At 35.7% G+C, this 13,021-nt stretch overlaps 1 protein-coding gene across 4 annotated transcripts in view; it reads left to right on the forward strand.

Moving 5' to 3' along the window:
- The window catches only part of PDLIM5 (PDZ and LIM domain 5), a 207,104-nt gene that overhangs the window by 184,669 nt on the left and 9,414 nt on the right, over positions 1-13,021 (forward strand). The window lies entirely within an intron of this gene.

Consider the following 13,021-nt stretch of genomic DNA (forward strand, 5'->3'; position numbering starts at 1 on the left):
ACTATTTCTGGACTCTCTGAAAATAAAACTAAAAATACCAGTTTTCTCTGTTACTAATTCCTATCCGAACTAAGAAAAAATAACAATTAATGTGGCCTTCCAGAGATTAATAAAATTTTAAGACTCAAAGGGACCCTGAAGATCATTTATGTGAACTTCATTCTTCATTTAGATGAAAAGTAACTAGTGACATAAAATAAAGAACTTTGAGCCCTAGAGAAAAGAAGACTGGATTTTTGAATACCTAAGCCCTGGAAGATATAATTACCTCAGATCTATTCATAAATGCTTTCAATTTTAGATTAGGTCATAACCTCCTTTTTAAAAATATTTTTTATCCAAATCTGTTTTATTGTTTCTTAAATTCCAAGAGGAATAAAAGACCCAGAGATCTTAAGTGAATGCTCTCTATATTGGCACTTATTAAAACCTCTGAGCATTTCTTATTTTTTTTTTAAAGATTTTATTTATTTATTTATTTGATGGACAGAGATCACAAGTAGGCAGAGAGGCAGGCAGAGAGGGGAGGGGAGAAGCAGGCTCCCCGCTGAGCAGAGAGCCCGATATGGGGCTCCATCCCAGGACCCTGGGATCATGACCTGAGCTGAAGGCAGAGGCTTTAACCCACTGAGCCACCCAGGTGCCCCAAGCTCTGACCATTTCTTAACAAGTGGTTTTTAAAATGTTAGGAGGTATAGATGAGAATGTTGATTGCAGGGATCCCACCAGCAGGACCTTGTTGCCTCTGTGAGTTGCCTTTGTTGGTAGTAACAAGTATTAGGTTGAAATGACTGCTCAGGCTCTCTCCCTTGTTTTTAATTTATCCTGTTTTAAAATAGTTGAAACAGTGGCTTCTCTAAAGTTGAATAAGGTTAGGATTTACCTGTATTTCCTCTACTCTGTTACATAGTTATTGCTTAGGATAATGTTTCTGGTTAAAACTTAAAATGGAGACCAAGAAGCCTCAATACTTTATTTAAAAACCAAATATAAATACTCTTTTCCTTAACCCACTATTAAATAATAAATGTGTCAAGGACACAGCATGCAGTACATGATTAAAAATAAAAGAACCTTTAAAATTTTAAACATTCATTTGTAACATTTCAAAAATATAGTGAGGAGAGCCTGGGTGGCTCAGTGGGTTAAAGCCCCTGCCTTCGGCTCAGGTCATGATCTCAGGGTCCTGGGATCGAGCCTCACATCGGGCTCTCTGCTCGGCGGGGAGCCTGCTTCCTCCAATCTCTCTCTCTGCCTGCCTCTGTGCCTGCTTGTGATCTCTCTCTCTCTCTGTCAAATAAATAAATAAATAAAAACTTAAAAAAAATATAGTGAAACAGAAAGCAAAAATAAAAATTCATACATAATTCTACCTTCCAAGATAACCACCAAGAATATTTGAGTTCACACTTTTAAAACATACACATATAAGGACAGGTGTTATTTTACAGAAATGGAATTATGATAACAATATTTTGTAAGCTATTATTTTTCACTGAAATATGTTTTCCACATTAAGTATTCACTTAATAAGAATTAGCCAGTAGCAGTGGTAGTAGTAATAATAGTTATGGGGAAAAGGAGAAAATCAGTAGAGGTTTCCCAAGTCTAGACAGTAACCAATACGCAGAAGGATTTGTGAATATTTTGACTGAGCAGGTCATGCATGACTCGAGCCACTTGCTCAAGCCATAATACCAATTTGTAGAGTTACTTTCCTAACAGTGGGACTGTAGGGTTACTACTTTACAGAATATGTACACTAATAGATTCTAGAGTGGTACTGCTTTGTTCCAATAAATAAAAGTATGTTTCTAATTACTAACTGTATTTAGTTACTGTATTTTTACGATGAATGTGAATAAAATAAAAACGAGTTCTCACTTACTATTTCTATAAGTTATGCTACTTTGGTTATGTAGATTGGTAGTTAGGGATGCAATACTGTAGATAAAAGCAGCCTTTATGGGGACGGGAGTCACTGCTGTTTGTATGCTGTTGTAAACAGTTACTGGATAGGCCAACACATCCCATCACTTGTTGATTCATATTGTCTGATTATCAAATTCTGTGACATCCTGTAATCATCAGTACCAATGTATGTGAAAAACTTAGTATGGAGAAAATAAAAAGATCTAAATAGGAACTGCGTTCCCACCCCTTAATACCTGCCTTGGTTTTCATTATAATGCTAGGCCAGGATATAATTTTAATCCACAGTCTTTCTGCCATCTGAAATAAATATATATTATGTTAATAAGATGAATGGCCATCACTTACTGTTCCTTCATCTGTTAAATTTTATATTGCTCTGGATTATCCCAGCACTGTTATCAGTTAAGCATTAAAGCTTCATTTATTAAGGAAGTTAATAGGAACAGGGATTATTTCATGTCAAGATCATATAACAGTAATTAACGCAGCACATTTGCTTGGTGCTCAAATGCTAAAGTAGCTTGAATAGACTGTAGTCAGTTTAAGAGACCTAGTCAAAGCATAATTCTTGTTCTTGGCCTCAGTGTCAGTATCACTTACCAAAGCAAGGACACATTAGATCAAGTGACATTCTCTTGGACACCTGTTTCAGAAACACGCTGCAGTTGCAGACTTGATACTTTGAATACAGAATATTGTAACCTGTCGAACTCTGGGAAGTTTATTATCATTTTGTAATTTATATTTCTTATTTTCTACAGTATAATTTATATTATTTATTTGTAATTGGTACTATTTTATTTATATTTTCCAAGCATCTCAAATTTTCAAAAAATTTTAAGTAAAAGCAAACTAAAGCAAATTTTGTTTTAAAATTTTTTTTTTAGCAAAGTTAATTGTTTTTGGAAAACCTCAGAAAACTTAATCACTGAATGTTAGTACTGAACTAGTTTTCTCTTATAACTAGCCTAAAACTCCATAGGACATTTTATTTATTTTATTTATTTATTAATGCTTAACATTTTTGGGCCTATTTGAACCTAGAAAAGAGTTATGAATGTTGTGCCTAAATAGACATCATTTTGATTAGTTAGTGGCCTTTTATGGATACATAAGAAATTCTCCTGAGGCTTTGATTAAGTTTGCTCTGGAACATTTCTTAATCCATTTATGATAGAGGTACTGATTTTTTTACTCTTATACTCAAGAATTGATTGACAGATGGGTGCTGGTATAATAGGGAAATAGAAAATCAGATTAATGTAGCCAAAACCACATTTTAGTCTCCCTGATAGAGTGAGTTTATGAAAATTCTAGTTTTTCTTCACTATCATATCTAGTGGCATTAAAATCGATTCAACACTTGTATTACCTGAAGTTGACTAAATCATTCACTTTTATTTTTTTTAAATTTTTTTTCCATTTTATTTTATTTTATTTCTCTTCAGTGTTCCAAAATTCATTGTATTATAGAGGGCATGTATTGCATGGAGCACTGGGTGGTGCATAAATAATAATTCACTTTTAGCTTAGCATCTCTGTGAAAGAAGTACAGGATTTATAGTGTTTGAATTTCTTATTAGCTATGGAATGCTTAAAAGAAATAGCCATAGTGCTATTGTTCTGTATCTGCCTGCAGTATATAGCACCAGAACAATCACATTGAGGCTACCCATTGTTTACTCCAGTGAAAGAAAGATTTTTAACATTACTGGTCTTTTTCTTGGTCAATGATTTTCAAACTTTCCTCATACTGGGCCATCTCTGTTACTCCAAGTTGAGGCCACCAGGGCTTTTTGCTTGTTTCACCATGCATTTCAGTCTCTGAGCATTCCCTTATTAATAGGTTTTATTTAATCTCCCTTTTGGTCAAAATTTCACTTGAAAATAAAAAGTTTCTTAGTGAATTGCGTTAGCACCTGAATTTAAGGAAACAATCAAAGACCTAGACCAAGTTTTATGAGCAAGACATATAGACCAAGATTTCAGATTTACTGTAGTGAAAAATTGGAAAGAACACAGATGTTCAACCAATATTATGGTGCCATTAAGATCCTGGTTTTGGATAATAATAATAGTTGTTTAATGTGTTCTTAGCATATGTCAAATGTTACGCTAAGAATTTTACCTGAATTCCCATTTAATTCTTCATAAGCTTGTGAGATGAGAAAACTGTTACACTAAGAATTTTACCTGAATTCCCATTTAATTCTTTATAAGCTTGTGAGATGAGAAACCTGAGGCACAGAGAAGTTACACGTCTTCCCGAAGTCATATAGTTCATAAATGGTAGAATCTGAATTTGAGCCCAGATCTGACTTTAAATTTTATTCATATTCTGACTGCTACTTAGGAAAATATTTATAATATTTTATTAATGTGAAAAAAATATATTTTTTATTTTAAGTATGATTCTAATTTTGTGTAAAGAAAATATACATCAAGATATATTAATATATGTGAATACAGAACTGTTATGAATACACATACGCACATACAGTCATATATGTTACTGTATTAAGTCAGGAGAAAAACAGCTTAAGTAGCCCTGCCATAACTTGAGTGCAACAATATACTTTTCTTCATAAAATTTGAGTATATAAGTGAGAGAGAAGGGAGTAAATAATAGATTGAATAATTAAAAATTGTTACCTCCCCACCAAAGTGACTTTGTACCACGTACATGCATTCTTAGATTCATAGATTACCCAGGGTTCCCTTTTCCATTTTCTCATCTAATGTAGAAATGCAGTCATTCTGTAAGTAACACTCATTAAGTATTTTGTATACCACCTACTTTAAGCACCAGTGAGACAGAAATCAAAGACATATGTCCTTCCCTTAAGGAAGTTACTATTGCAGACTGGATTGTCCCCGCCGTATGTCAAAGTCATGAGCCCCAGTACCTCAGAATGTGGTGTTCCTATAAGAAGAGATTTGGACACAGAGATATATGGGGGGAAGACCATGTGAAGACACATGGATAAGATGGGCATCTATAAGCCAAGGAGGAAAACCTTAGAACACCCTGTCAACACCTTGATTGTTTGTCTGTCTAACACTAGTTGAACAGATCTGGGCTCAAATTTAGGTTCTACCATTTATTATCTGTGTGACTTCTAGCCTCCCAAATTGTGAAAAAATAAATTTCTGTTGTTTAAATCACCCAACTTGTAGTACTTTGTTAAGGCAGCCCTAGCAAAATAACACAGTTATACTTTAGTAAATAATACAAACAAGCAAATCAACAATAATATTAGTGTAGTAATAAGTCTAATAGGAATACATCTGGAATCCTGGTGCAGAGGAGAGGTGAGGATTAATTAGCTTCGACAAACAACTTTCTTTTATTTGAAAGGAATGACAAGCAGTAAGTTGAATAGTCTACTTATAAAATCAATAGTTTTATACAACAAATACCCATTGAACCTTATGAAGTGGTAGGGTGGTAATTATATTAGAATATATAAATACCAAGCCACCACATTGTACATCTTAAGCTTACACAATGTTATATGCCATTTATATCTCAATTTTTAAAAAATAAAAAAAAAGGAAAAACTCATGTGCAAGTTATCATACTGGTACTACAGTATATAAAAATTAAGAGACAATTCCTGTTTTCATATATTTTGTCATCTGATAGAAAAGCCAGAGTCCTGGCTGAGATAACCATGATGTAATAATGTAAGCATTGTGAGAGGTTCATTGTACCCTCACAGTATTATAAGAAACCTATATGTAATGCCCTTATATCCGTAATAAGAAGTTCTTAATCATGGTGCTTAGAAAAATCATGAGATATCTATAGGGTTCTAAATTTGTCACAGTTGTGAATTTGAAAAATTAATCTTATCTCAGGAAAATATATTAATAATGGAAATCCATGTTGGTAATTTCATTATATGATCCTTCTAATATCCAGGTCTCTCAATTCTCTGACATCTTCTACTTTAGTGATCGCTCCAGTTAACTTCAGCCACCAATTTTCATTCGAATCCTAGATCTTGTCTTTACGATTAACTCCATTTCCTTCATAATCTCATTTCTAAGCAGATCGCTCCACTTCAAGAACCACTGTTTATATCTCCACTCTCTTCCTATTACCTCAACTCCAGCAATCCTTTGACCACTCCCTGCCTCCCAGAACCTCAAATTCATTGATCCAAATACCTCTTCACTATGCCTTCGGTCCCAGTATCCTCACTTCCATTCTTATCTAGTCTGAATTCCATAGTCAGTCAGTAGTCAGTATCCATTTTATCTCCTTAATTCTGTTGCCCATCTCTCATTTCATCATATTCACTTAACTGAAACCACTAGACCGGATAAAATCTACTCTTGGTTTACTTGTGCCCACACCTGAAAGTGGATATGACTGGAAGGAAAACCACAGCCATATTAACCAGTGTCACTTTAAATTCATGACTATTAATCTCAGGTGTGTTCTTAATAGTGACAAAAATCTGCTGTATTTCTCTAGTATGTTTACTTTTCCACTCTCCCAGAAAACCACTTTATATCTTCTTTTTTCTCCTTAACCTCTGATAACTTTTTTCCCATTTTCACTGTCAGCTGGTGACCTTGACTTCTTTTTCATTCTTTTATGTAGGAAAGACAACAGAAATGTAGGACATAGAGAAAAAAAGTAACAAAATGATACTCATAATTCCTAACTTATCATCAATTACATTAAATGTAAATAGATTAAACACTCTAATTAAAAGAATTATAGAGTAGATAAAATCATGATTTGGCTATATGCTGCCTATAACAGATACTTCAGGTTAAACAACACAAGTAAATTGAAAATAAAATTGTACAGAAATACACCATGCAAACACTGTAACCAAAAAAGAGCTGGAGTGACTATGCGTATTAATATTAGAAAAATAGCCACTAGGAGATAAGGTGTTGAAAGAGAAAAGAAGGACATTTTATAATGGTAATAAGTTCAATCCATCAGGAAGGTACAACAATTACATATATATTCACCTAATAACAGAACCCCAAAGTCCACAAAGCAAAAACTGGCAGAATAGAAGGGAACAATGATAAATAATTCGATAATAATAATTGGAAAGTTTGGTATCCCAGTTTCAAGAATGACTCTAACAACTACATAGAAAGTGAACAAAAAGCCTTGAACAAAACTATATACTAGACTCAGTAGACATCTGTAGAATATCCCAGCTAACAATAGGAGGGTATAAATTCTTCTCAAGTGCACATAGAACATTCTCCAAGGTAGACTACATGTGAAGCCATAAAACAAGTTTTGATACATGTGAAAGGACAGAAATCATACAGAGTATGTTCTCTGACTAGAATGGACTAAAATTAGAAATACATAACAGGAGAACATTTGGGAAATTCCCAAATATGTGGAAATTAATATACTCCTAAAAAAATCTCTTGATAACTCAGTACCAGCTTCTTAGGGAACGCACATTACATCTGCATAATACTAAAATAAACTAGTTACAGGACTGATGTCCTATCATCTTTACAGGATCCACTCACACTCTAGAAGAGGGAATCATACAGGCCATGTACACAGAAGGCAGGTGTCTTAAGGGCCATACTAGAATTCTTCCTAACGTACTATCTCCTCCCCAGTCTCCCTCTTTTTGGTTAGTGGTATCTCTATTCTCCCACTTGCCTAGACCTCATGTGATCTATCAGCACATCCTTTTGACTCTGACTTCTAAATTTACGCAGAATCTCTGACTTCTAAATTTACGCAGAATCTGAACCTTTCTTCCTGTTTGTACTGCTGCTACTACCCTGATCCAAGCCACTGTCATTTCTCACCTGGGATAATGAAGTTGTCTTCTAATTAACCTTTTTGCTTTTGCCCTTGCCCTTTTCCTGTCTGTTCTCAACACAGTAGCTAGAGTAAATCCTGATAAAACATAAATCAGATCATGGCACTCTTTTGCTGGAAACCCCATAATGATTCCATTTTCAAAAGAAACCACAACCCTTACAATGGCCTAAAGGCCCTACACAGTCACCCACCACCACCTCATTATCTCTCTGCCTTATTACTTGGTAATTTCCACCTTGTTTCCACAGCTCCAGGCACCCGGCCTTCTTGCTGTTTCTCAGACTCCCCAAGCACCTTTATCAGGCCCTTTTGCATTTGTGGTTTCCCTTGCCTGGATTCTCTTCCCCTGGATATTTGCATAGCTCACCTTTGCCTACTTCAGGTCTTTACTCAAATACCAGGGTATCCCTGACCACCGTGTTTAAATTCTGCTCCCCCACCACCATACGTAGTCTCCCTCCCTACCCTCCCTGCTTCATTTTTCCTCCTCAGAACTTAAAATCTAACATACCTTTTTTTTTTTTTTTTTTAGTTGTTGTTTGTTGTTTCTCCCTCATGCTTGAATGTAAGTTCTGTGTGAGCAGGGCCTTTCCTGCCTTTATTTCTTGCCATATTTTCTGCTCCTAGAGCAGTATCTGGCATGTGTCCTTGTATCCTAGTAAATACTTGTTCACTTGATGAATGAACTTTTTTTTTTTTAAAGATTTTATTTATTTACTTGACAGACAGAGATCACAAGTAGGCAGAGAGGCAGACAGAGAGAGAGAGAGAGAGAGAAGGAAGCAGGCTCCCCACAGAGCCGAGAGTCTGATGCGGGCTCAATCCCAGGACCCTGAGATCATGACCTGAGCCAAAGGCAGAGGCTTTAACCCACTGAGCCACCCAGGTGCCCCGATGAATGAACTTTTTAAAAATATTTGAAGGAATGTATGATAACAGTTTCTCCAAGTTGAAATTATCTCTCATTCATCTTAATATATAGAAACACATTTTCCTGTTTTGTAGATTTTATAATAACCAGTATAAATAATCGAGTATAGTTGTCTCCTATAGACTTAAAGAATTATCAATTAATATTACATTTTTTTAGAACTTGTTCATTGTTATGTTCAGGCTCATTTTACCCATGCGTTTATTCTTGAACAGTGAGTCATTTATGTCTTTAAAATAAAAAGCTATAGTTGACCTCCAGCCTTTTGGATGCAGTACTTTAAAGGGCTTACAGATTAAAGATGATACTCAATAAAGGTGGAACTATGCTATTTAATGCTCCAAATTGGAACATTTGAACAAAATTTACTGGGAACAAAGAACAAAGCATATAAAAAATGCAGCTCTTATAAATCTTAGGACAGATTATTAGTATTGCTAATTTTGAGTATTATATGTCTTGCTAGTGTGTTTTACTGTTACATTCAAGTGTGTTTCATTCTCTCTTACTCTCTCTTCTTGCGTGTATCTTTATATTTGTGATTGTGTGCGCAGTTTCTCCCAGTAATCTTTTCTGCTTCAGAAAACTCTTCCTTTCGTTCTTTTGTTCTTGGACTCTTTGCTCATGCCAAGCCCTTCCCAAAATTTGGCCATAATATAAAACTGGTTTATACATTTTTATTATTATATCTAATTAAGTAGAGTATCAGATTCCATTTTTATTTTTGAGCATGAGTTGGCTTTTTATGTGGCTTTGTTTTGAACTTTTGTTGATTAACTTAATTTGATTTCTTGGTTTTTTTTTTGTTTTTAACTTCTATCGATGTGGTAACTTTTGGCCAAATACAATTTTTAATCTGTAGTAACTGGGCCTTGAAGAATTTCCAGCTTTACAGTTCATCATCCACATGATCTTAGGAATGTTAGGTAGCTGTTGATATTTTCTTCATCTATTTATAGAGCTAATTTCTATCACTCAGCTTTATTGTTCGAGTAAAATAATAAAGAGAGGCAAGAAGCAAGCATTTGATTTTGAAGCTGAATCCCTGTTAGATTATGCCTATTGAAATTTCCAGTCCCTCTCACCTTCTCACTATATAAGTTTTCTTTTTCTGTTCCTTTTGACATCCCTTCCCTCCCTCCCTCCCTCCCTCCTTCCCTCCTTCCCTCCCTCCCTCCCTCCCTTTCGTCCTTTCTTTCTTTCTTTCTTTCCTCTTCGGCATAAGTCCCACAGAAGATAAAAAGGGTAAAAGTTTCATGGGATAGGATAACTCCTCTCTGTCAGCCAGTCAGTGCTTTCATTCTTTCTGGTCCCCTCCTTTGTCAGTCAAGGAGTATTTGGGAAGGGCCATGGGGTAGAGTAGGTAAGAGGTAGAGGTTGACTAAATTCCACCTTGTGTTTACCCAAGCCTGTCATTCCAGTTCACAAACGGAAATCCAATCCTGCCTGGAACAAGAAGAACTTCTTCAGTGTTAATCCTGTGTTAATGAATTTGTTAAATCAATCTCTGCTAACGCAGAGAAGAGAATACTTTGTTAGATGTAAGAGATTTTAGTGTTTAACTATACCTCACTTCAGGGGCACGGTGGGAAAGATGCTCTTTCCGCCCAGCCAGGGAGTACCCAGCTAGGCCATTACCTGCACTGAGCATGTTTAAGAAAGGAGAACTGGCAGGAGCAAGGTCATTTTCATTTCAGTTTTTAAAGGTGCAGAGGGAGTTTCTTTATTGTTGTTAAGACATTTCACTATTCAGATTTGGTAAGGAACTAAGGAAATATCTTAAAGTTAATATTTTAATGGATGATTTAATTAAACTTTATTTATAGTAGAAACTATCCTTGAAACCTTTTAAAAACACTTTTAAGAATACATGAAATATAAGAAAGTCTTCTAAATTATAGAAGGGAGCAAAAGAAGAATGAAAATCATGAATGGGACCATTAAAAATAAAGATTGGACAAAAATTTGCCATTGAGATTGGACAGAACCTATAATGATGACCTACATACTTGCCTAAGTTAAAATGAATTTGGCATTAAGCCTTCTCGCGGTCAACAAAAGAAAAAAGTTAATTTTTAAATTTACTATACAATGAGTACAAAAACAAACCTATTGCTCAGAAGAAGCAAACTGTTCGTGTTACAGAAACCTGAAAGGACTTTCTCCAAGGAGTCTACGTGAAAGTGCCCCTGTGTGATCTAACAAATAACACTCCCAACATAATTTAGAGGAAAAGCAAGGGTGACTGTTACAGAGCTATGTCCTATGACAAGTGTCAGTGCAGACTGATGGTATCATGCTGAGCACCAGTCATTAAGGGAATAATTCTGTGGAGTGGGTCAGGCCCAGTATGCTCTAAGCTGAAGAACCTCCTTCTCTGCTGGTCTGACTTGATTTTTTCCTTCCTTCCTTCCTTCCTTCCTTCCTTCCTTCCTTCCTTCCTTTCTTTCTTTCTTTCTTTTTTTTTTTTTTAAGATTTTATTTACTTATTTAACAGAGACCACAAGTAGGCAGAGAGGCAGGCAGAGAGAGAGGGGGGAAGCAGGCTCCCCGCTGAGCAGAGAGCCCAATGTGGGGCTTGATCCCAGGACCCAGAGATCATGACCTGAGGTGAAGGCAGAGGCCTTAACCCACTGAGCCATCCAGGCACCCCCTGACTTGATTTCAACACATCTTTTATTAAACCTAGAAAATGGGTCATGTGTTCCTGAATCTGTTCTTAAATATCTTTTTTTTTTTCTCAGATGAATTTTGTTAAATATTTGGTGGCGCTGATAGCCATGTTCCAGGAGTAAAGCTCTTTCTTTACTCCGAGTGCATACGACAATTTGATAGAATGCGAGTTTGAGGTTGGATTGGCTTTTGCAATCTGGACGGCTAAAGAAGGATGCTGGCCTCTAGGGGCAATCCAGTCTATGGAGCTGCTAAAGATGTGCCCTAGAAAAAAGAAAAAAAAAAAAATTTCAGCCTAACAATTCTTGGAATCTGCCTTGGCATCCAAACAAATGGTAACAAAGTTCTACCATCCCTGTGTTGTGGTCACAGTAAATTTAACGCGACAGATTTTTCAAACCAGATACCCACTTGGTATAAAAGCTCTGCACACTCATAAGACTTTGTCTAGCTTTGAGCGTTGTGACTCCTTGGTTTATCTTTGAAGGTAAACTACTTGTCAAATACATATTGAGAAAATGAGAGGAAGGAACTTGTTGAGTAGGACTGTTATTTACACTCCAGTTAAAAATTGAGGGACAACTTACCCAAAGGAACATTTGGTTACAAAATAAATGATCTATAGCCCTTTTTTTCCTGTCAGGTGTTAGTTGACAAAGATGTTCCTTGTTAGTGATAGCAAAACTTCTGGCACCCTAAAGCTTAAAAAATAATAATAAACTACTTGTCTCAAATGCTAAGAGAACTGCATGCTCTAGCTGACAAAAGTTGGCATTGTGTTACTAATTTTAAAAGAAGTTAACAAAAGAATGAGGCTAGAAAATACCCTCTTATACCTCACAGAACACATTTTTATCATTCATCAAGAGCCTTTTTACTTTTTGACTCTAGCAGAGTTAGGTGCTAGTTCTGAGTTCTGAGTAAACATCAGTGTATTTGCAAAGAATTTCCCAGTATTCAGTTACTGAATACTAAGGTTTATGTTATTGTCGAAGGCGAAAAAAATTGTCCAATTTTGTGATGCTCATTACTGTGACTTTTCCTATTAATAATCTGCCTAGAAGTCAGGTATCCATGCTTACTGACAATTACCCTGTGGTCTCAGTGATGGTAATTGCTGGTAATGAGATGAAAAGCAGAGTATCAGCTGACTACACAGTGTGCTAGAAATGAGGAAATTCAGCTTCTGGCCTTTACTCAGTCAGTGATTTTATGATATTTGTCATATCTTTTGAACATTTTGTATCTCAGCTTCTCCATCGGTTATACTGGGTTTGAAGTAACTGCCCTGGTCTGTCTCACAGGAATGTTGCCTGGACAAATTGGATAAGTGTAAAAGTGCCTTGGAGGTAAAGCCACTCTGCGAATAAAGATTAGTATGATGGAGCTACTGAGAAGTGTGTTGCAGAGGCTAGAATGGTTCATTTCTGCAGGCTTCGTGACTAGATAAAACTTCATAATGGATTCCTGTCAAGCAAACCAAACCCATCTTATCAGTTCATGACTGTATAGTATTTAATGGAAAAAAATCTCTTTACAAGCATTTGTTACCTTGATACAAATGTGCATTAAAAATCACTCATGTTTCAATTAAATAAAACCTTCCTAAGTAGCTTCAAAACAGTCTCTAATAGCCAGTTGACAGTTTCCAT

This window comes from Martes martes (assembly GCF_963455335.1).
Source record: "Martes martes genome assembly, chromosome: 2".
Classification (NCBI taxonomy): Eukaryota; Metazoa; Chordata; class Mammalia; order Carnivora; family Mustelidae; genus Martes; species Martes martes.